Here is a 23,682-nt window from a genome sequence, read left to right as displayed (position 1 = left end):
CAGATAGGAAACAACAAACTGAGATCTGTGAGAGAGGCAAATTGTAGACTGACATCCCCAAGTGCTCTGTGAGAGGCCATGGATGTGATGGAGTGAGATTGATCACCTAAAGCAGAGAGAAATATCCCCCATTTGTCCAAGACATTTCCGCTACCGCTGTCAACTTGTTAGTAAATTTTTGTCAAGCAACCGGAAGACGTTTACGGATCCGCTAGGCTTCGTGATTAAGTCTATATCCGATCTGTCTAAGTAAGAGACTGTCCTCTCGCGATGGTCAGCTGTAGTAGTGTTAAACGCGAGACGAAGTAGACAGCGCTACATAGAAGGAACAAATAAAGTAGAGAGGACCAATTTACAGAACATCTCCGTCAAACTCCCCCATACAATTCTGTTGACTGACTGCCCATGTGATTGGCACCCAGAGAACGTATCCATCAGCGTCTGAGGGTCAAACTCCAGAACCACGGAAGATAACAGGGGGGCTGATGAAAGGTATACACACATATGTCGTCCAGCTTACTCGGGAGGAACTCCAGAGGCTGGACGGGATACTCACCGGACATGAAGTGGGTTAACCTTCATATGAGGAACATTTGCTGAGGTCATTATCGAACTGGACAGTAGATTAGACGTGTTTGGGAGCACCCATCAATGAATTCATAAGACGCTTTGAGAAATAGCTATTATATCTGTTTGATGATTTGAGATCATGAGAAAAGAATTGTCTGGAAATGTCAAAGCCTCGGTAATGGTCATTGTACATCCTGTTACGTTTATCAGGGTAAACCTATCCTGAACACGTTTGGGCATTGGAACTCCTATTACTAGGGTCATTACTCCACAAGGATTCCTCACAATATGTATACAGTTAATCCAGATGTTTCCCCTGGAGTCGAACCATTCTTATGAACAGAGTGTCACTGTAAGACTTCTGGGTATTTTTAATACACTTGTTTTTCTTGTAACTACCGGATAATTTCTGTTCTGAGAGGCACCGGATCACTGTTTGTTGTCTCATTGCCTGCTGCATACGGCATGAACCCGTGAGGTCATTGAATCCTCAACAGGAACGTAAACAGGAAAGTCTTGTTTTGAGATTCAGTAAATTGCGTCCTAAGCAAAACAAGACATTCGTGGGTGAAAATGAAGAATAAATGTGTGTCTCTGACCAAGCATAAACACCTCTTATATCATGTGTTTTGTGTGTTTTCTTTGTCGCCGTGTTGAGCTTCATGATGATAAATATACTGACAATTTGTATTTAATGGCGTTATGACATCATAAACAACGCACCACGATGGGGAATGTAGATATTCCACCTCGTTTAACTTTCTTCTCAATCTCAGCCGGTCGACAGGAAGTTGTTCAAGTCAGATTGTTCGCACCTAAACATCTTGGTCGATGACGTGCGCCATGATTTAAAGCAAATCTCGTTTGCTGAAGTCTCGTCAGCACGAGATCTTTCAACCTCTGGGTGTTTTAAATATGGTTTCTGTCGTCGTTAGTTGCATTATCCAGGCCCAAGCTGTAATGAAGTGATCGGCATGTGACCACTGCTGAAATATATCACTCACTCTCCCGTGATTAAGTGCTGAGATATAGAGATACCATGACAGTCTTAGACAGCCGTTGCATTTTTGTACGGGAAAATATTTTCTGCTAGCATTTACATGGCCAGTCTGTGGCGGGTTAGAGCTTCACTTCGTCGACAGTGTCAGATGATACAACCAGATCAGTTACTCTCATTTGCACTGATTATTCTTGGCAAAGAACAGAGAATATTTTTCTAAGGTTCATTTAATTTGCTTGTGCATGTGTCTTGAGTCGTCAGCGTGAAATATGGCCGTATACTGACTGCCTGTCAGCTGCGAGCGGGGTTCTCCAAGTGCTTTTAGCTGTTGTCTCTAATCCCTCATTACGCTTGTAACTTAGACATCGTCTTGGAGGGTCGACCGCTCACGGATACACTGTTGCACAACACTAGCAGGTTCATTAACGCTGGTCTAGATCTACAGGGCAATATTGAACACGGCACATTTACAGAGGATATCAACTATGTTCATAAGTCATAAGATGGTTATGGTTAAGGATAAGTCTCTGTTGATAGTATTGATAAATAGGAAAAACAAGCATTTCTGCATTTTGCAGAACCGGTTGATTAACAGAAACTCCTGAAGTAAACATGTTTTACAAGTTACCTGCATGTTTGTATGTATGTCAACAAAATTGTTTCTGTTCAATAAAGGAATTCTTTTGCTATGTATATATCATTCTTATCCTAACAATGGTATCACAGACTTTCGTTCGGCTTTTACTAACATGTTTCACAAGAAACAAAGGTATCACAGCCTTTGGTTTACAATTCAAGAACCTTAGTTACCAGAAACAAGGGTGTCACAGGCTTTCGTTTAGTCTTCACAGGTTCTTACCTGAAATAGGGGCGCTGGTGTCCAACGAGGATCTGTAAACATGAGCCGATTCCTTCCAATGGTTGATAAGCAATAGGATGCCAGTGATGTATTCTGACCTGGTAACCAAGGCCCGGAGACAACCAAAAGGATGTATTTTGTCAGGTGCTGTATAAGAATGTGAAGATATGGGTTTGGTTTGGTTGCTGTTTAACCCACACTCAGCGATATTTCGGCTATATGGCGGCGCTCTGTATATAATCAAATCTGGACCAATCCAGTGATCAACATCATGAGCATCGATCTACGCAATTGGGATACGATGACATGTGTCAACCAAGTCAACGCGCCTGGCCACCCAATCCCGTTAGTCGCCTCTTACGACAGTCACGGGTTGCTGAAGATCAATTCTAACTCGGATCTTCGCGGGTAATATGAAGATATGAGTTTTATAAACATACCGAGGCTGATTCCGACAACACGACAAACATTTTGAGATAACCTCTACTCAGCATAAAGGTACCTTACTGTGATATACTGAAACACTGTTCAAAGCGGTAAACCTAACCCACTCACTCACTCGGAGCTTTGCACACGACCACACGACCATGGTGTGGCATGTTATCATTCAAAGTATTGTTTACGTATACCATATGTACGTGTTGCCATGTATTTATCCTAACACATGCAGTGTACGAGCTGTACTCGCATATAAACCACCCTGGTGCAAGACTCTGATATACATGTATACTTATTTCAATATAAACACCTTTAATTGACCCTAGAGCCTTTGTGCACGGCAAGGCAAGTACATAGTTGTAAAATATACATTTAGCTTACAGCTGTAGTTACAATCGTAATCAATTTCGATCGGGAGCAAACAGTCGGCTGTAACCAGCGCATAAAACTATTTTCGAAAGGTGGGTTTACTGCTGGCGTCTGGTACAAATCCAAAGCGACAGTCAGCTAATCGCTATGAATTTCCGTCTCTATTTGTCTTAATTACCAGCGCCAAAGCTGGCGGTAAATGAATCGATAGCGAAACATTTGTGCGAGATCTGAATGAAATCGTCGTTAAGACCGGCACCGATCGGCCTCCCATATTTATGACTTAAGCCCACACTGGGAGCTCCGAACTGCCTTGCTAATGTGAGGTTGTCTGTCACCCGATTCACCTTGATGAATTACAACGGAACAAAATATTGAAAGTGCAGCCACATGACTACATAACGTCCTGCACTCGTATATTTGTCGTAGGTATCAGATCAATTAAAGGGAATATTATTAATACATTATTGATAAATCGCAGAACTTTATTACAACTTTATTTTATTACTCTTTCGAATATCAATCATAACTGGATTGTAACAGATAAAGGTGGCGTTGAATATGTTGGAGATCTTTTGAAAGGACTTGACAATATCTCAGTACTCTCAGAACATAATCTTGGTGCCACCAATACAACTTTGGTACCATAACACAGTCTTAACACTATTTCGGTACCGTCAAAAAGACCTCAGTACATTATTTTGGTACTGTTAACATCGCCTTCGGTACCGTTAACACCATCTGACCACAAGATATCTGTTCCATCAATGCCATTCTTGGGTTTGTTAACACCTAGTCGGACCCAACACAATCTTCGGTACCGTTAACACCATCTGACCACAAGATATCTGTTCCATCAATGCCATTCTTGGGTTTGTTAACACCTAGTCGGACCCAACACCATCTTCGGTACCGTTAACGCCATCTCGGTACATTAGCTCGGTACCACGAACGCCATCTTCGGTACCGGTAACACTACCCTGGCACAATATCTTTGTCCCATCAGTGCCATTCTTTGGACTGGTAAAACCATCTACATTAGCCCGTTACCATCAATAGAATATGGGTACCATCAGCATCATATTCGGTACCGCTGACACCACCTCGGCATAATATCTTTGTCCCATCAGTGCCATTCTTAGGACTTGTACCACCATCTACAACAGCTCGTTACCATCAATAAAATCTGGGTACCATGTACACCATATACGGTACCGCTGACACCACCTCGGTGCAGCTAACCTTCGTGTTGGTCAACAGCTCAGACACCCCGCTGTAACTGAGATCTGCCGGAATACCCCCGAGATGTTCCTCCGAGCAGATTGCACTCACCTTGTAATGACGACAGTGATAATTAGGAAGATGAGAGCCATCTTTGATAGACAGATGCTGTTTATTGTTGTTTATGTTGATCGTGACAGTGGTTAATGTCCAGGGTTCTCCATCAAGTAGCCCCTAAATCACTCGTAAGTAGACCCCGATGGCGGCAGCCCGACCCTGGGGATGATGTATTGGGTAGGGAGGGGTTCAACAGATTGTAATTGAACGAGCTTGTAATCAAGTCCAAACGCCTTCCATTCATCCTTCTGGTTTCATTACCCCGGCTGTGTTGTGCAGCAGGTTGATGGGAGGGGTCTTGACACCGACTCAAATCGCCATAACCGAGTACTGGACCGCCGGTCAGGTCACATTACCACTGATTGGCCGTGATGGTTGCGGTCATTGAGTCATCGACCCTCCACTTCAAAAACACAGGGAACAAGGGGAAAATATTTCGTTACAAATTTCAAACTTTCTACCTTTTTTCTCAGATAACAGATACAAAATATTTATTGTGCAAACGTTCCATGCAGTGACAGTGACAATATGCTATAATATATATAAACATTTGCATGATTATTTCAAGATTACAATGCAACATACACAATTAAATACTTAGCCTGAGATTATCTAGAAGTGAATATTTCGAATGTACTTGTTTATATGATAGCTATATTTCTGTGCTACCCTGTTTGAAAACGGCTAGGTATATTTGAAGTATATTGTTTTAAAGGCATTTCATTTTTTAGGAAGAGAATTAAATATCGAGTGCCTTGCATCTGAATATTTACAGCAGAACATGAGACAGTGTTTTTTCATCTTCAAGGACAGAGCAGTGATAACACTGTAGGCGATCTTGATGTGTGTGCATGTAACGTGAGGTGTGGGTTTGCTTGCACTATCTATTTCAGAATCGTTGTATTATATACCAAAATAAACTTGGTAATCAATCTGTACACACGAGTATTGAAGTATTGAATGTAGTTTCAGGTCGCTAATGTGTCTGCAGCATAGAGAGTATATTGCTACCATTTCTCTGCCTATTGATCTTGTGTAATAACATTAGAAACGTTAAGCAACCGTAGTTGAATAAGTCTCTGTCTAGTGTTCGCGAATAAACTATTCATGATTCTACATTGTACATCTGGTTAGCATGTTAAATGACGAAAAGGCTTCATGAATTAAATGAGCCAGTTGGGTTGGGGTGGTCGTAGGGTGGAATAGGGACGGGTAGATATGGTTTCAGTGGAAGCAGGTAAGTGAGGCGGGTGCTGTGTGTAAAAGGAGTATGGGGGGTGGGTGGAGGCGGGTGCACACGGTGGGAAGTGGAACTGCGGTAGGTGGAGGTTCTTTACAGCTCTGCCTTCGTTCTGAGTTCGGTTCCCAATTTTCAGAAACTGTTGTGAAGCTTTTACTCAAGGAAACAACGTTGTTACCCGTTTGAGCAATATGATCGACACCGAGAGTTAGAACAACTTGTAGCATCCTTCCACAATGTTCTGCCATACGTCACTGAGTACCATGTGAAGTGGAATGAGAACAGTTTCGACAAGGCCCAAGCGCTGTTGTTTGTCACCATCAGTCCAACCACGTCATGTCATTGTTATATACATTTCATAATGATTTCAACATGGCAGTATTTCGGTGTGTTTTCGAGATCCCATGTGGTATGGCTCAACGGGATCAAGGTCTCCCTAAGGCTCACGTGAGCACGAGGGATGTGAGTGCGCACGCAATCAGGATAAAACGGCCGACTGAGGGACTGGGCATTAACATGCACACTTCTTCAGTGAACACGAACTGGTCGTGAAGTAACGGCATTTCAGAATCTTTTAAGTACGGTTAAGTCGCCTGATGGTTTACACATGAACGCCAAGCTTGAATAAAAATGAGAATCAGATATGGCAGTATCCTAATGGTATTGTGTACAACCATTAGAAATGTCAAAACGCTTTTTCACGATCATTAGGCACATAACCACTTAGACGACGCTAATGGGGCGCTTTTATGTGTTCCACTCGATACTAGGCTCTTTTAGATTTCATTTTATTTCCTGAAAAAAATAACATGACGGAGATTTTCTGCCAAGGATGATGTAAATCTTTAAATGGCGGTGATATCCGGAATATTTCTCAACAGACGCACACGGGGTGAGACAGTTGGGGCGACACCTGGCGGCGGAGGAATGTATTTAATGCATGACAATCCCGTGACTCGCAAGCTGTAATTGCTGTAGTATGTCATCCCAGACACATGTCGCAGCCCATCACGTCGCGTCTCGGAGCCGTCACTTGCCATCCTCATTTCCACCCCCAGCATCATAAGCTCGTGTCACTTGAGGCTCTGTCTCTCACCAACAGATGGAATCTTCACTCCATCACCAACCTTCTCGCCTTGCCTCATCCACACTCGACACGTCTTTTTCCTCAACTCTCCTAATAAGTTGAGTAGAGTTTTACGTCACCTCGACATTATTCCAGCCATATAGCGACGAGAACAAGTCTGCATTCAAACACATTTCAAGTACAAGTCCAAATGAGTTTTTTCAAAACATATATATTTCTTACATTATTGTTTACAAACAGAATATGTCATAGCACCAAATTCAAAAACAAGCAATCCGTCATTCACATTACATAGTTACAAGTTATGATACAGATTAATTTCCCCTAGTAGTTCAAAATGAGATGCCAGCTGACGCGGGAAAACAGGTCTTTCTGATTCCTTGCTTCATAATGGGAGTCCCTCGCAGTTGAAAAGTCCTAAACAGGAAGCAGAATATGCTTGATGGTGAACACTTCGTCGCAAGAGACACGAATAGTAGGTCCATCTCCATCCGTTTTCAGCAGATAGTCATGGGTAAACCGACTGTGGACAATACGACATCGTCATACAGTTATCTCATCACGTCTTGACTGAGAACCGAAGTTGGTATAACTTCTTGGTTTCAGTTCGTGAATTTTATTTCTTCCTACCTGGGTGTCACACCTCTTTTGCATGAGGTCATGGTATAACTTTTGACAGTGGGTTTGAAATCACTATATAGGATCAGTATTGAGGATAACGGTTTGTCAAGAGCTGATTTAGCTGCAGCATCGGCTTTTGTGTTACCTGCTATGCTGACGTGACCCGGCAACCAACAGAGGACGATTGTCACATTGGCCAGTAGAAAGATCGTTGTAGAGTTCTAAAATGTCTAGGATGATAGGGTGATTCGATATGACATTTTGAAGCGCTTGAAGGCAAGACAGAGAGTCCGTTAAAATGATGAAGTTCTTGGAATGGTTCTACTGTTTAATATAGGCCAGCGCTGTGAAGATCGCTTTGGCCTCAGCGGTGAAAATGGAACTATTGTCGGGAATTCTGGAGGAGACAGTCTTGGATCCAATGACTGTTGCACTGGCAACTTGTCCATCATCCTTGGATCAGTCTGTAGAAATGGACCTATAGGTGTTATACTTGGAATGTAACTGGTTGTATTCCTCCTGGAACACCAAAGGATTTGTTTCGGACTTTTTTAGTTTGGTGAGGGAAAGATCGACCTGTGGCTTCACTATCTGCCAGGGTGGGGAAGACAGAAGTCGGTAGGTGCTATAAGACACCACTCACCATCGTTATCCACAAAATCCCTTTTGGTTCCACTGTCCTCCACATCCAATCCCCATTTCACCCAAAAGTAATTCCAATACTTTAATTGAAACACTGGTCTTTAAAGTGATTTAAAACCAGACTCACATACAAACTTATTCGACATAACACTGTTTCCCAATTTGTCATTACTGACTCTCCATCACTACTCTCTTCCCAATCCTACTTAAACACAATAACGCCCCCTGTATAATAATAACTAATTTAAAAGCCATCCAGCTGCTTGATGTCATTGTACCAGAGCTGAAGCCACAGTGAACAAACCCGTAGCTAAATAAAACATATGTATGTGACCATTTAATATATCTAAATAATGACCTTAGTTCACAAACCATTAGTGAGTTGCGTCCATTAAGCCTGACACTATCAAGTAAACGTGGGTTCAAATTCTAGACTCGACCTGATTAACGATCTTCATGTATAAGCACCATTTCCCTGTACAGGATCAACACCACTTCAGTCCTTACTGCCCCTGTCTGAGATCATCATCACTTCAATCCTTACTCCCCCGCCTGAGACCAACACCACTTCACTTCTTACTCCCCCCGTCTGGGATCATCATCACTTCAATCCTTACTCCCCCGTCTGAGACCAACACCACTTCACTTCTTACCCCCGTCCCGTCTGGGATCATCATCACTTCAATCCTTACTCCCCCGTCTGAGACCCACATCACTTCAGTTCTTACTCCCCCCGTCTGGGATCATCATCACTTCAATTCTTACTCCCCCGTCTGCGACCCACATCACTTCAGTTCTTACTCCCCCCGTCTGGGATCATCATCACTTCAATCCTTACTCCCCCGTCTGCGACCCACATAACTTCAGTTCTTACTCCCCCCGTCTGGGATCATCATCACGTCAATCCTTACTCCCCCGTCTACGACCCACATCACTTCAGTTCTTACTCCCCCGTCTGGGATCATCATCACTTCAATCCTTACTCCCCCATCTGCGACCCACATCACTTCAGTCCTTTATCCCCATAAAGATATAAGTAAACTGAAAGGTTCACTCACATTCATTTGAAACTATTAAGGGGCTGCCTGCTAAACAACAACAAGAGGAGCGGGTCTTGAGCAATCACCGTCTCCTTCTCTTTAATTGTGCGTAACTAGAAAACACATCCGGGACAGCAAAACATTTGTCAAATCACGTAGACATGAAAATTCTCACGTTTTCACATTTTTAAAGGTGAAAAATTTAAGAGACGGCTTTTGTTTAACAAACCTCCCATGTTCACTACTTTGCCTGTCGGCATTGATAAAACGGCATCGCTCATCCTGGCTCTTTGTCTCAATTACTGCACTTGACACGTAATAAAAATGTCTAACGCGCGAGTTGGGAGGGGGTAACGTGTCAGATGTTGTCACCGCACAGCTGCAGCAGCCAGTGATGGAAGGACATCTTCGACGGGGATGAAAGTTGTACTCAGGTTGGAACGGTAAAGGTTCCCATCCCGTCGTGCTGACGTCACAAACACGCCATTTTTAATGTTTCTTTTCTATTTTCGCTGGAGAGGTAACTTGTTACGACATCTAATGTGCCGGATTTCACGTATCGCAATGCATATCCGGTCTTCAATTTCATTTGCGGGACACGCCTTGGCACATTGATTAACTAGGAAATCACAAAAGTCAGAGGTTACGGGCCTTGTGGTAGAGTGGTGGATACGGGGCATTGGTGACTCAGTCGTGTATGTTGTGTAGTGTTACGTCCCTTTGGGAAGCCGGAATCCTAGGTCGTGGGTTCGAATCCCAGATCCCTGTGAGTGTGTTACCATGTTCGCCAGCATCATGCACATACTTACTAGATTCACCCAAGATAGATGGATGTAAATTAAGTAGCCCCAGTGAGAGAGAGAGAGAGAGAGAGAGAGAGAGAGAGAGAGAGAGAGTAAATTAAGTAGCCCCAGTGAGAGAGAGAGAGAGAGAGAGAGAGAGAGAGAGGAGAGAGAGAGAGAGAGAGAGAGTAAATTAAGTAGCCCCAGTGAGAGAGAGAGAGAGAGACAGAGCCCCAGCCCCAGTGAGAGAGAGAGAGAGGGGGAGGGAGGGAGAGAGAGAGGAGAAAATTAAGTAGCCCAGTGAGAGAGATAGAGAGAGGGGTGGGGGCAGTTTTACAATATTAGCAGCTGCAGTCCAGTTCTCTGAAGGTATTATGAGAGCTACCATCCGATCCACGGAAAGTAATTTGAGAGCTATTATTCATCCCACCGTCACGTATCTAGGATTATATTTTCTTCGGCTACCATCCACAAACATACTGCTTATACACATGCAGTCCATATTAATATGGTTACATTATTTATAGCTATGTTATCACTGAAGATAAAGTATAATCCTGATGATACCGATCAGATGGATAATCAGAGATACACCCCAACTGACGTCAGCTGATCCAGGAGATCCGAAATGTCAATATTCCTATAAACCATCTTAACATAACATGGCGCCATTTGCTTATATCTGCAACATAAATTTGTCACTATTTTATGTTTCTATCATTCATGTATTCTAGAAGTTTGTGTAATAAATCGTCCTTCCGGGTAGTGTATCATATAATATATCATGTCATAATATAATTTGTATGTATATTATAGGTCGTTATATATCAATAAACCATGTGTCTGTCTGAAGTGTCGCTAACGCAACCAATAACATCTTTGTAGATATCACCGTGACGTATGGTGAGTTACACGGTCGTAGGTATCGGGGCACAGCGCTAGGAGCTAGCTCCAGGCTGAATAAGTTATAGTATCTAGCACCGTGAAACCCATTACTGCACACACTGTTTGAGCCTCGTCAAATATTGATGCCCACATCACTCTCACACGCTCAGGGATATTTCAGACACTATTTATTGACTTGATAACAGTTTAGACTTACTTTAATATTCCTCAGTGTTCGAGGCATATTCATAATTCAATCAAGCGTCCGATGCATTTTATCGAGACGCCGTAAACTTGGAGAGCTCAAGCAGGTGTATCTCGTGGTGACAAGATATCTGTTCGTGGCCGTTAAACAAACCTGGTTCATTTAAATCAGGACTATCTTATCTACATAATATAAAAGATTTACTCTACAAAGTTCTTATATCTGCCTCAAGAAAAAATACAATTTATGCATTTTATATGAATTGAGATATGCCTGGGTATTATTTTGATGGAGCGTACACCTGCTGCTTCTGATAAGGGTTCAGCGTGATTACAGTGTTTACGTCAAAACTTCGGAATGTAAAAATATGACATTTAGTGTTAGACCTATTTAATTCCCTTCACCCCGATGTAGATGTTTGTATCTGTTTGCTTAGAGACTTCATGTTTGTATAAAAACAGCAATGTTACGAACAGGCGCCATGCAAAATAGTTTGACATGCTTCAGTAGCTATTCCAAGTAAAGGTGGTCATCGTTAAATCTTCTCTTGTCGTCTATTCGCGTATCATGCATACCTTCATCCAAACTCCACAATACCACTCTGTACCTATACCCAGTCCGTTCTCCACCTATACCCCTACCCCATTCTCCAACTATACCCCCACGCAACTCTCCACCTATACCCCCACCCAAGTCTCCACCTATACCCCCACCCAGCTCTCCACCTATACCCCACCTAGCTCTCCACCTTTACCCCCATCCCACTCTCCACCTATACCCCATCCCACTCTCCACCTATAACCCCACCCAACTCTCCACCTATACCCCATTCCACTCTCCACCTATACCCCCATCCTGCTCTCCACCTATACCCCCACACCAACTTCTCCACCTATACCCCAAACCCACTCTTCTCCACCTGTACCCCCATCACCTACCTACTTCCACCTATACCCCCAATCCCACTTCCACCACTACCTTACTCCCCAACCCAATCTCCACCTATACCCCATCCCACTCTCCACCTATACCCCACCCAACTCTCCACTTATACCTCACCCAATCTCCACCTATACTCCATCCCAGCTCCACCTATACCCCTACCCAACTCTCCACCTACCCCCAACCCAGCTCTCCACCTATACCCCACCCTGTACTCCCTACTTTACCTATCTCCACCCCCCAAACCCACTCACCACCTATACCTACCAACTTCCACCTATACCTGATCCAATCTCCACCTTTACCTTTACCCCAACCCAACTTCCACCCATACCCCCATCCCACTCTCCACCCATACATTCCCACCCACTCTTCAGCTATACTCACCCAATCTCCACCTATACTCACCCGACTCTCCACGTATACCCACCTCAATCTCCACCTATACTCCACCCAGCTCTCCACCCATACTCCTACTCCTACTCTCCACCCATACCCTAAACCCAGTCTCCACCTATACCCCACCATCTTCCACCTATACCTGATCCAATCTCCACCTACCTGCACCCCCTACCCAAAGATATAAGTAAACTGAAAGGTTCCACTCCTATTAAGGGGCTGCCTGCCAATACCAACAATACCCAATCACCATCCTTCTTCTATTATTCCCACCGAAAACTCTCCACAATATACCTCCCAAATCACGTAACATCTCCACCACGTTACCTCTATCATTGAAAAATTTAGAGACGGCTTTTGTTTAACAAACCTCCCATGTGTTCACTACTTTGCCTGTCGGCATTGATAAAACCTCGCTCATCCTGGCACTTGTCCAATTGCTAGTACTTGACGTACGTAATAAAATGTCTAACGCGCGGAGTTGGGAGGGGTAACGTGTGTCCGATCTTGTCACCGCACATGTATGGCAGCCAGTGATGATACTCTTTTTGGAACAATTAAAAGATTCCATCCCGTCATGCTGACGTCACAAACCGGCATTTTAATGTTTTGCTATTTTCGCTGGAGGTTTCATTTACGACATCTAATTGCCAGTTTCACGTGTCGCAATGCATATCCAGTCTTCAGACTCATTTGCGGGTCACGCCTTGGCACATTGATTAACTAAGAATCACAAAGGAAAGTCAGAGGTTACGGGCCTTGTGTGTAGAGTGGTGGATACCACGGGGCATTGGTGACTCAGTCGTGTATGTTGTGTAGTGTACGTCCTTTGGGAGGCCGGAATCCTAGGTCGTGGGTTCCAGATCCCAGATCCCTGTAGGTGTGTTACCATGTTCGCCAGCATCGTGCACATGCCCTGGGTTCACAAGATAGATGGATGTAAATTAAAGTAGCCCCAGTAGGAGAGTAAATTAAGTAGCCCCAGTGAGAGAGATGAGAGAGGTCGATGGCCAATTAAGGGGTCGATGATTAAGTGTCCATCACATGTCCATTCCTTCCATCCATGCCTTCCGGTAGTTGGCTCTTCACCTTCCGTCCATTGTCTGGTCCCCACCATGCAGTCCATGTGTATCGTGTGTCCTGGGCCGTCTGTGGTACCACTCGGGTGTCCATGGTCCATGTCCATATTCCTCTCCTGCCTTTCCACTGTTGCTTCCTATCCGTGTGTCACGTCCTTCTGGTCCTTTCTGTCCGTTATTCCTGTGTCTGTCTCGTGTCCTTCTGTGTCATCTCCTGTGTATTGTGGGGATTCTGTGTCGGCTGGTGTCCTTGTCTGGTGCTTCACTGTTTGGCTTGGTCGGTCGGGTCGTCAGCTGTGTGGCTGTGCTTGGTATCTCGTGTTCCGTGTCCTTCGGTGTTCGGTTGATCCATGTCGGGTCGTGTGGGTCCTGTTCGTGTAGTTCGTTCAGGGTTCCTCTGTAGTGGTCGGTTCTCTCGGGTCCGTGGTCTGGTGTGTCCGGCTTCGGCTTCTCGTGTGGTGTGTTCCACTTGTTAGTGCTGGGTCTTTGTATCCTGTGTGTAGCTATTCCATTCATCTTCTCTTGTCGTCATTCCACGTGTCCATGCATATACCCCCCTGCGGTCGTTCTCCACCTATACCCCCCCACCTTCTCTCCACACCAGCTAGCCCCACCCAACTCACTCATCTCCACTGCATACCTCACATCCTCACACTCCACCTATACCCCCCACTCAATCTCCACTGTACCCACTGCCAAGTCGTCGCTCTTTCCCCACACCACTCTCCACCTATACCCCACCCTATTCATTTTCCACCCCACCTCCATGAATACCCACTCCCCATACCCCACCCAATATCCACCTATACCCCCACTGAACTTCTCCACCTATACCCCAACCCAACTCCTACACCTATACCCCTATCCCACCTCCACCTATATCCCCACCCAACTCTCCACCTATACCCCCATCCCACTCTCCACCTATAGTACCCCCATCCCACTCTCCACCTATACCCCCACCCAACTCTCCACCTATACCCCCACCCAACTCTCCACCTATACCCCCATCCCACCCTCCACCTATACCCCCATCCCACTCTCCACCTATATTCCCCTGCCAACTCTCCACCTATACCCCCATCCCACCCTCCACCCATACCCCCATCAAACTCTCCACCTATACCCCCATCCCACTTCCCCACCTATACCCCCCATCCCACTCTCCACCTATACCCCCACCCAACTCTCCACCTATACCCCCATCCCACTCTCCACCTATACCCCCATCCCACTCTCCACCTATACCCCCACCCAACTCTCCACCTATACCCCCAACCCAACCTCCACCTATACCCCCATCCCACTCTCCACCTATACCCCCCATCCCACTCTCCACCTATACCCCCAACCAACTCTCCACCTATACCCCCATCCCAATCTCCACCTATACCCCCCACCAAACCTCCACCTTTACCCCCACCCAACTCTCCACCCATACCCCCACCCAACACTCTACCTATACCCCCACCCAACTCCTCCACCTATACCCCCATCCCAGCTTCCACCCATACCCCCATCCCACTTCCACCTTATACCCCCAGGGCGGTGGGGTAGCCTAGCGCAGCCCAGTAGTTTGCCTGCTCGTCACGCCGAAGGCCCGTCTGATTCCCACATGGGTACAACTTGTAGAAGCCCATTTCTGGTGTCCCCTGCCGTGATATTGCTGGAATATTGCTAAAAACTATGTAAACCATACTCAGCCAGCCAGCCAGCCTATACCCCCATCCCACTTTCTACCTATACCCCCACCCAACTCTCCACCTATTCCCACCCAACTCTCTACCTATACCCCCATCCCACTTTTCCACCTATATCCCCACCCAACTCTCCACCTATACCCCCATCCCACTCTCTACCTATACCCCATCCCACTCTCTACCTATACCCCCACCCAACTCTCCACCTATACCCCCACCCAACTCTCCACCTATACCCCATCCCACTCTCAACCTGTACCCCATCCCACTTCCACCTATACCCATCCCACTCTCCACCTATACCCCCACCCAGCTCTCCACCTATACCAACCCAGCTCTCCACCTGTACCCCTACCCTACTTACCACCTATACCCCAAACCCACTCACCACCTATACCTACCAACTCTCCACCTATACCTGATCCAATCTTCACCTTTACCTTTACCCCAACCCAACTCTCCACCCATACCCCCATCCCACTCTCCACCTATACCCCACCCACTCTTCAGCTATACTCACCCAATCTCCACCTATACTCACCCGATCTCCACGTATACCCACTCAATCTCCACCTATACTCACCCAATCTCCACCTGTACCTACTCGCCGTCGTTCTCTTTCCCCACACAACTCTCCACCTATACCCGACCCCATTCATTTTCCACCCCACTCTCCGCCAATACCCACCAATACCCACCCAATATCCACCAATACCCACCCAATATCCACCTATACTCACCTTATCTCCAACTATACTCACCCAATCTCCACCAATACTCACCCAATCTCAACCTATACTCACCCAATCTCCACCAATACTCACCCAATCTCAACCTATACTCACCCAATCTCCACCTATACTCACCCAATCTCCACGTATACCCACCCATTCTCCACCTATACCTCACCCCCTCCACCTTACTCTCCCCACCCCACTCTCTCACCTATATCCACCTATACTCACCCATCTCCACCCACCCGACTCCCCACCTATACCCACCCCACTCTCCACCTATACCCACCCCCACTCTCCACCTATACCCCACCCGACTCCCCACCTATACCTACCCCACTCTCCACTTATACCCCACCTCCACCTATACCCTGACTCTCCACCTACACCCACCCCATTCCCCCACCCATACCCACTCTCCACCTATCCCCCACCCGACTCCCCCACCTATACCACCCCACTCTCCTCCCACCCCATTCTCCACCCCATTCTCCACCTAAACTCACCCTATATCCATCCAAATCTCCACCTATAGCCCACCCGACTCTCCACCTATACTCCACCCCATCCCCCAACCTACTCTCCACCATTTATTCCATACCATCTCCAGGCTCACACTTGGTTCCCTCCCCTTTATCCCCACCGACAGCCTATACCCGCCCCACCCTCAGCAGCAAGCAACAGGGAGAGAGTACACAAATTGTTTATCCCTGGGAGATCAGCAGCCAGGGATCTCGTGACCCGTCCCTCGTATGTCTAACATGGTGCATGCTTATCCTTCAACAAATTAATAGCATTGGGATGACGGGAGAACCTCTCTGCTAACAAATCGCATCTGTTGCGATAAAATTCCGGCCTGCCACCTACTTCCAAGCAGCCTCTCTGGCATAAAATGGCTGTGACAGTTGTTGTGAAGTTTTTACTGTTTTTTTATTCTGGGGAGAGAGTCTGTCACTGTTACCTCAGCACGTCTTCACCATCAACATAGTCATCCATTTCCTCTTTCTAAGCCAGCAACAGCGAGCACGGCGAACGTGGGCAGCTTTTCTTTCATGTTATAACAAGCCGAGGAAATGGGAAAATTACAGCTGACTTGGCGAATATGACAATTTTACGATTTTTTTCATTTTTAACAGCTTAAAACACAAAAGTGTAAATGTTAATCGACCTCCAAGAACCTTTTTATGTTCTTAGCCAAATCGCTAGTGGATTTACGTTGATTTCGCAGAATAAAGACATTCGATCAGTCCCCGTATAATCTCCGTACTATGTATTGCGCAACGGGGCATAAATTATTCAGTTTCAATTCCTAATCTATTCCAAACACCCAAACCTCTGCAGGAAACACAAACGCTTGCCTATGAATCGGAAATCCCTTCCACCAATACCTTGGTGGTCTAGTGGATACAGCCCTAGCCCGGAGAGCGGATTGTCAGTGGTTCGATTCCAGGCGTTGTTGATAGTTGTGTCCCTGACCTGTTGACTTGGAGTCAGTACCCGGTGTTTGAGGGGGGTATACGTATGTTAAACTGAGACAGGGTATCTGAGTGGGTGGACACAATCTGTACATAGAAGACTAGTACAGGTAGCCATACACACACCTTCCTGTAGATCGCTATATGCAATAACCTAAAACATAACGTTAAACCCATTCTCACCCCATCTCGATCCGAAACCCCATTTCACCACAGATTCCATTTTAAACACCACGTCTCCCCACTCCACTTTCATTAATTCCAGGGTGGTGCACATAAATCATAAGTCCATAAGTCCAAAGGTGAGATGAAAAAGCCTCCCCCTCTGGATCCGCCCCTGAATTCGACGTTAAACCCCACCCCACCTCCATAGACTCGATGTTAAACCCGATGCCACCCTACCCCCACCCCCACCCCCACATTCCCCATCTAGAAATACGCACGCACGCGCCTTCATACACATACCCCCGGCCCCGCTAAAAGAAAACAGTCACGACAACGTAATTTTCTCATTTTCAATATATGCTCTGTGCAGTAAGCATATATAGAATACTATACAGTTATAATGTTAACTGTGGAAATGGCGTTATTTTGGTCCTTATATTCGTAATACTCTCAAATTATCATACCTTATTATTTTAGAAAGAGCATCTGCATCAGTATCCTTGTTCTCGTGATTCACGACGCTGTTGGCGACTACCTCGTCACCTCACGTCAACGACTATAGCGGGATACATGGCATCTGTCTGTCTTACGACAACTAATGCAATTTTCCCAGTCATCAAATGACGCATATTCCTGCTAAATCGTATTACAGCCAATTAGGGATTACCAAAAAAGGTAGTGGGGTGATTTTTTGGTTCTTTATTATGAAATATCTCTTGAAATAGACATTACTGTCAACCTGCCGCCGACAGGCTCAGTCAGCAACGCGTCAAACGCTTGATAATATGTAACCTTCTTCCCCGGGCGAGTTTACCCTCCCACCCCTAGAGTCCATGATAATCCACATGTCTTATAGATCTTGCTAACTGTCATACGCTACATGCGTATTGCTAACGCTGTAAGTTATCCACCCTGGTACTTGGAGTCAATGACTGTGTTGTGTTTTTACAGCAGATAGTTTTAGGTGCGTTGTTATGAACATCGTTGATGATAGATGACGTGAGAGAGAAGCAATATGTCATTTTCGACGTCATGACAGATCGGCTGATAAAAAATGTCTTCTGTCTTCCATTGTCATTTAACGCCACACTCAACAATATTCCATATGGCGGCAGTTAGTAAATAATCGAACCTGGACCAGGCAATCCAGTGATTGGAATTATGAGCCTTGATCTACGCAACTGAGATACGATGAGATGCACCAACCAAGTCAGTCAGTGAGTAGGCCACCCGATCCCGTTAGACGCCTCTAACAACCAGCATGGGTTACTGAAGACTAGTTCTAACCCGATCCTCGCCTTTCTCGTTTCCTGGATTTATGAATTTGTTTCATAATCCACCAATGAGAAAGACGTTCCATATTTTGCCACCACACCGAGAAGCAAATTTAAAATACGCATTTTCAACACTCATTGACAAATGATTGCCTGCTACTTCATAAACTATTAATATGTTTCTGGTAAGTAATTTTTTTCATATCTCTTGGCTGTAGATGATTTGAGGAAATTCAACGAACAAAACACTTAGCTCGCTTCTGATATGAGTTGACTATAAATGTTAATTACTGTAAAGGCAATCAAAGATTAAATTAAAGCACATCCATTATACTATCTGTTTGACTGAACAATCCCTGTTTGGTGGTAGGTTGGAACATAAATACTTTTGTTCATTATCGGGCTCACAAAATCGTAGGGTACCGTTAAATAATTCATTAAACGTGGCGCGCTCACAACAATCGCTGCACACGAGGTATTTAAAAGACTATTACTGGTCTAATAGTCCTATAAAACTCTTGTCTTCAGTTATCTTCCCCTAAGATGTATTGATTATAATGATGTACAGACATTCCTTGATATTTATCGTGCGTTTCAATCCTAGTAATATCTCGATTTTTTTTTAATGTTTTTATCTAAAATGTATTTCTTTGCATTATGTATAATTGATGTCTCAAGCGTCTGAAATGTTCTAATTTATCAAGATTATAATTCCCTTATTGTAGGATTTCAAGTATATGCTATATGAAATAGGACAGAGTGGTAGAATATATGGAGGGTGTCGATATAGGGTAGAGGCCTGTCTATATCAAACGGCGACGAATTAAGGGGTACTCGCTGACGTGCTGCAAACATTTATAATGCATTCATACATATCTACCGACTAAATAAAAAAAAAGCAACCTGATTCGGGGCCCATTTTCCCGTGAAATCGACCGAATTAATCTATTTCCGGGTACCGAATAAAACCTGTATGTATTTCGACATGATACATTCCACACAACAACATCTGTCCGAAACTAAAGGGTTTCAAAGCATGTAAAATTTATAAAATTGAAAGCTCCCAAAATATTGCATGAAATATTTTTATTCAGTCATTAAAGTAATGGATTCAACTATTTTGTCTTGTTTTCAATGGTGGCGACACTCGGGGTGTCACATGTGTTGCGAGGCCCAGATGATACCTGTCTGACCGCCTTGTTGGCCCAAGGTACTAACGACACCATGGCCACCCAACGCTTGATATCACAGACTCTTTGATGATTCAGTAAAAGCTCCACGCGCCTTCTCTGACGGGTATCTTCTTTCAATCAGTCAATCATATTTTTTCCATCATACAAGTATTTCGCCTTTATCCCACTTTGACAAAAGCTTCCAGCTCTAGTGTCATCAAAGCGCCAACACGGTTCATGGTGCGGTTGGCTTGCCCTGAAAAGACGATAGTGTTGTTGGGAGGGCACCGAGTGGGGAGATCCTAATTCAAAGCAAATCTTGTTGGCCCTGGGGTGAGGATGGGGCTTGATTGACAGCTCTGGGGTGGGGATACGGGCCAGCTGGGCCTCTCAAGGGCGTTGGAGTGGAGTTGAAGAGGTTGGCTATGTGATACGAGGGGGTCTGAAGCGGTGGTGTTAAGCAGGGAGTAGAGACTGGGCAGGCACCACATGAAAACAACGTGCGGGAAATTTTAATAAGACCTTGCATAATTAGTTCATGAAATACTCGTGCATGACATGCTGTGACTGCAACACACACGGACACGCGCGCACACACACGCACACACACGCACACACAAACAACGACCCTCATCTCAACTGATTCGTTCCTTACAAGGCAAACACTGTTCTGTCGAAGTTGAAGGGGCCTTCGTTAACACTTCGAGTCAACCGATGTTCGACACAACCGACTAAATGGTAACTAAATAAGGAATAAGCAGGAACCAAGTTTTTACCTCAAGACATCCGTTTGTTCGACACAGTGGTTTTGGCCGTTCCACATGTATACATATTACACGCATAGAATTCACAAAATTAATGTTTACCCTTTGGTCTTTGTGGAGCAGGAAGTAGGTGAAGAGAGTAGTTGTTTCGGGTGGGTGCGAGTTACACTGATGACGCAGATTGTTCTCCCGGGTACCAGCCATTAACTGGGCGCCTGGCCGAGATTCGGTACTGAAAAGATGATGAAGCTGGAATTTTGAGTAATCGTGCTTATAACAGTTCACTCAAACACATTTTTCTCTCCCTCTCATATGTTTTTGGCGTCATTAGCAATATGTTAGACTAACGCTTAGTGTCTGAATATATATAATAACTGTTACAAATAAACCATTTACATTGAAAAGGAGCCCCAGGGAGACCAGAGATTCAGACCTGAACCTGAGGAAATCTAGACTTGCTTCATTTAGGGCTTTAGCATTGCAGAGGGCTAAGCATTGGGGAAAATAATGTGGTTCAGGGACTATAAGAGACAGACTAGCAATATGTCAACAACGTTTTCTATTATTTTAACAATGCCATTTTGAATATTTTGTCAATAACGCAGTAGTCCAAGACATCACACTCACACTGGTGATTTGTATTGATAAATATTGATTAGCTTTTTTAAACCATGGATTAATACACAGGGGATATGATATGATGAGGTGTAGTGTGACATGATCCTCGTAGTTGCCCGAGGCTCCTCAACTCTACACTCTACCTGTTGTCAACTCCCGGAAGACATACACACGTTTGGTAATGTGGTAACATTGATGACTCTTCCATGTATATCAACTTTTCTCAAAAACAATAAGGTGCCCCTGTCACAGTACAATCACAGGGTGTCTCACCCGAGTGTCTTTAGATATTCAATATATAAACACAGGTTGACCATACAAATATCACTGTGATGTAGGTTGAATGTATCTCTATTTCCTTGGAAGTATTACGTGATCCTACTACACAAGCGTTGTCTCCTGTGTGAGCCAGTTTTGAGTCATATAATGAGTTACCTGCCCTTGTCGTTTTCAAAATAAGCGCGGAAGAACGAGACCAGCTGGATGGAATGATGAAACACTACAGACTCTTGTCTTGCCCATTGTTATCTCGGGTGATAGATATATACTCATGCCAATAATGGTTGTCACCCCCTCCCCACCCCAAACCCACACACACCCACACACCCACCCCACCCCCCCTCTCCAATACAAAATTTGAAGGGGTGACAACCATTATTGGCCTGAGTATATTATGTCTTCGTTCTCACCACAATAATATCATTTACATTTGGGGCAGAGTCTTGAAAATGTGTAAGGTGTTTCAAAGACGTATGTAAGTATACGTCTTTGGGTGTTTATGTAAAACGGTGTAACATGTCAGTCCCCTGCAGCGGAAGAGTTCCAAGACAGCTATGCCTCACGACCAAAATGCTTCTTACGTTTCAGATGAAATACGCACGAAGACAATTGGATACTAAAAGCCGGAACACTTTGGAATGATGATATCCCGACTCCACCATATATCACTATGTAGCCACTCAACTTTTCTTCTGGGTAGGAACCTGCCAAATCTCGCCGTGGATCAGCGCCAGCGTCTCGTGTTTCAAACCAGATATGAAGAAAAAACAGCCGAAAACGCAAGTGACGAGAAGTTGTCAAAAGCGCGGAGTGATTCTAGCGGGCCAGGAGTGCTTTACGAGGCCGCGTTGTCAGGAACGCACAGGATAAGTGCTCCACGCGGTCGTAAGTCAAATAATTGGGAACAAATGTTTGTGGACCTGTGCTGATGATTGACTTTGGACATTTTTACAGTCTAGGATGCTGACGTTAGGCCACTTCTTCACGTGCACGTTTTTTTCCCTTATTTTTGTTCTGAGCATTCCATCTCTCACGCGTCAATGTGCGTCTTTGAAAGTATTCGAACATTACACCATATGCTTCCTATAACTGTGATGAGGTACACATGGTCATATCGCCCTGGCATATCATTAGTAACTGTACAATAAGGAAATACAAAACTCAGTTCATTAAATCCGTCACACTGGATCCACCATTCCCGAGAAGTTATGTATTGTGAACTGGATCTTCCCTGCAGAGTATGAATGTACACGTGTCACATATGTTTGGCTAGATGTTAGTTTAAGAGATAAAGAGATAAGAGATAAAATATTTATTGTGCAGACGTTCCATACAGAAACAGTGACAATATTCTATAAACTACATAAACAAGATATATAACGAATCACATATATATGATGAGCAACAAAACATATAATAATACAAATGTGTATAATAACAATAATGGCCTAGGACAATCAGATCTTCTATATTTGTTTAAAGTTGTACATGTGGTAGCAAATAATTTATATACTATTTGGATCATTATTTCTAAAAAGGAGGTTAAATTTTTCAGTGGTAGTAAGTCTGAGAAAGTTATTAATTTTAGAGGAAAAGGAGTTAAATAAGCACTTTCTTGCATCTGAATATTTAGTACAACACATGAAATGGTGTTCTTCATCCTCAAGGACAGAGCATTTATCACAGAGACGGTTCTCCAAAGGTGTAGGTGGTCTTGTTCTCCTACCCAGTTCAATTTTTAGTCTATGATCAATTTTTAAGTCAATGAACGTGTACCGAGGACAAACGTGTTTGAGATTATCGTTCTAAGGGTATATTAGGGCTTGTGCGTGATGGTGAGATCACAACACGTTGTTGGAAGTGAGGGGTTCAGACGTTGAAATTGTGTGTTTTTTTAACGCAGGACCTCTTTAAACATTTTTATGAAAAGGAATTTGTGACTAGCTCAATGATGCGATACAGGTCCAGCAGCTACACCGCCCATTACTGTTCTCCTATAGGGCAC

The 23,682-nt window shown here is 44.5% G+C and overlaps 1 long non-coding RNA gene across 2 annotated transcripts; it reads left to right on the top strand.

Moving 5' to 3' along the window:
* Positions 1-9,795: 9,795 nt before the first annotated feature.
* Positions 9,796-22,874, top strand: LOC124282826. Of its 2 annotated transcripts, XR_006900257.1 has the most exons (3): positions 9,796-9,970; positions 10,531-10,616; positions 22,266-22,874. It is a non-coding gene; the product is annotated as an uncharacterized LOC124282826 (long non-coding RNA). The 2 variants fall into 2 exon arrangements; XR_006900258.1 differs by lacking the exon at positions 10,531-10,616.
* Positions 22,875-23,682: the final 808 nt, after the last annotated feature.

The sequence above is a fragment of the Haliotis rubra genome, unplaced genomic scaffold (genome assembly GCF_003918875.1).
Source record: "Haliotis rubra isolate DU_JTF1 unplaced genomic scaffold, ASM391887v1 Scf304, whole genome shotgun sequence".
In the NCBI taxonomy this organism is placed as follows: domain Eukaryota; kingdom Metazoa; phylum Mollusca; class Gastropoda; order Lepetellida; family Haliotidae; genus Haliotis; species Haliotis rubra.
The sequence above is the reverse complement of the archived record's forward strand: the minus strand, read 5'-3'. Positions and strand labels throughout refer to the sequence as shown.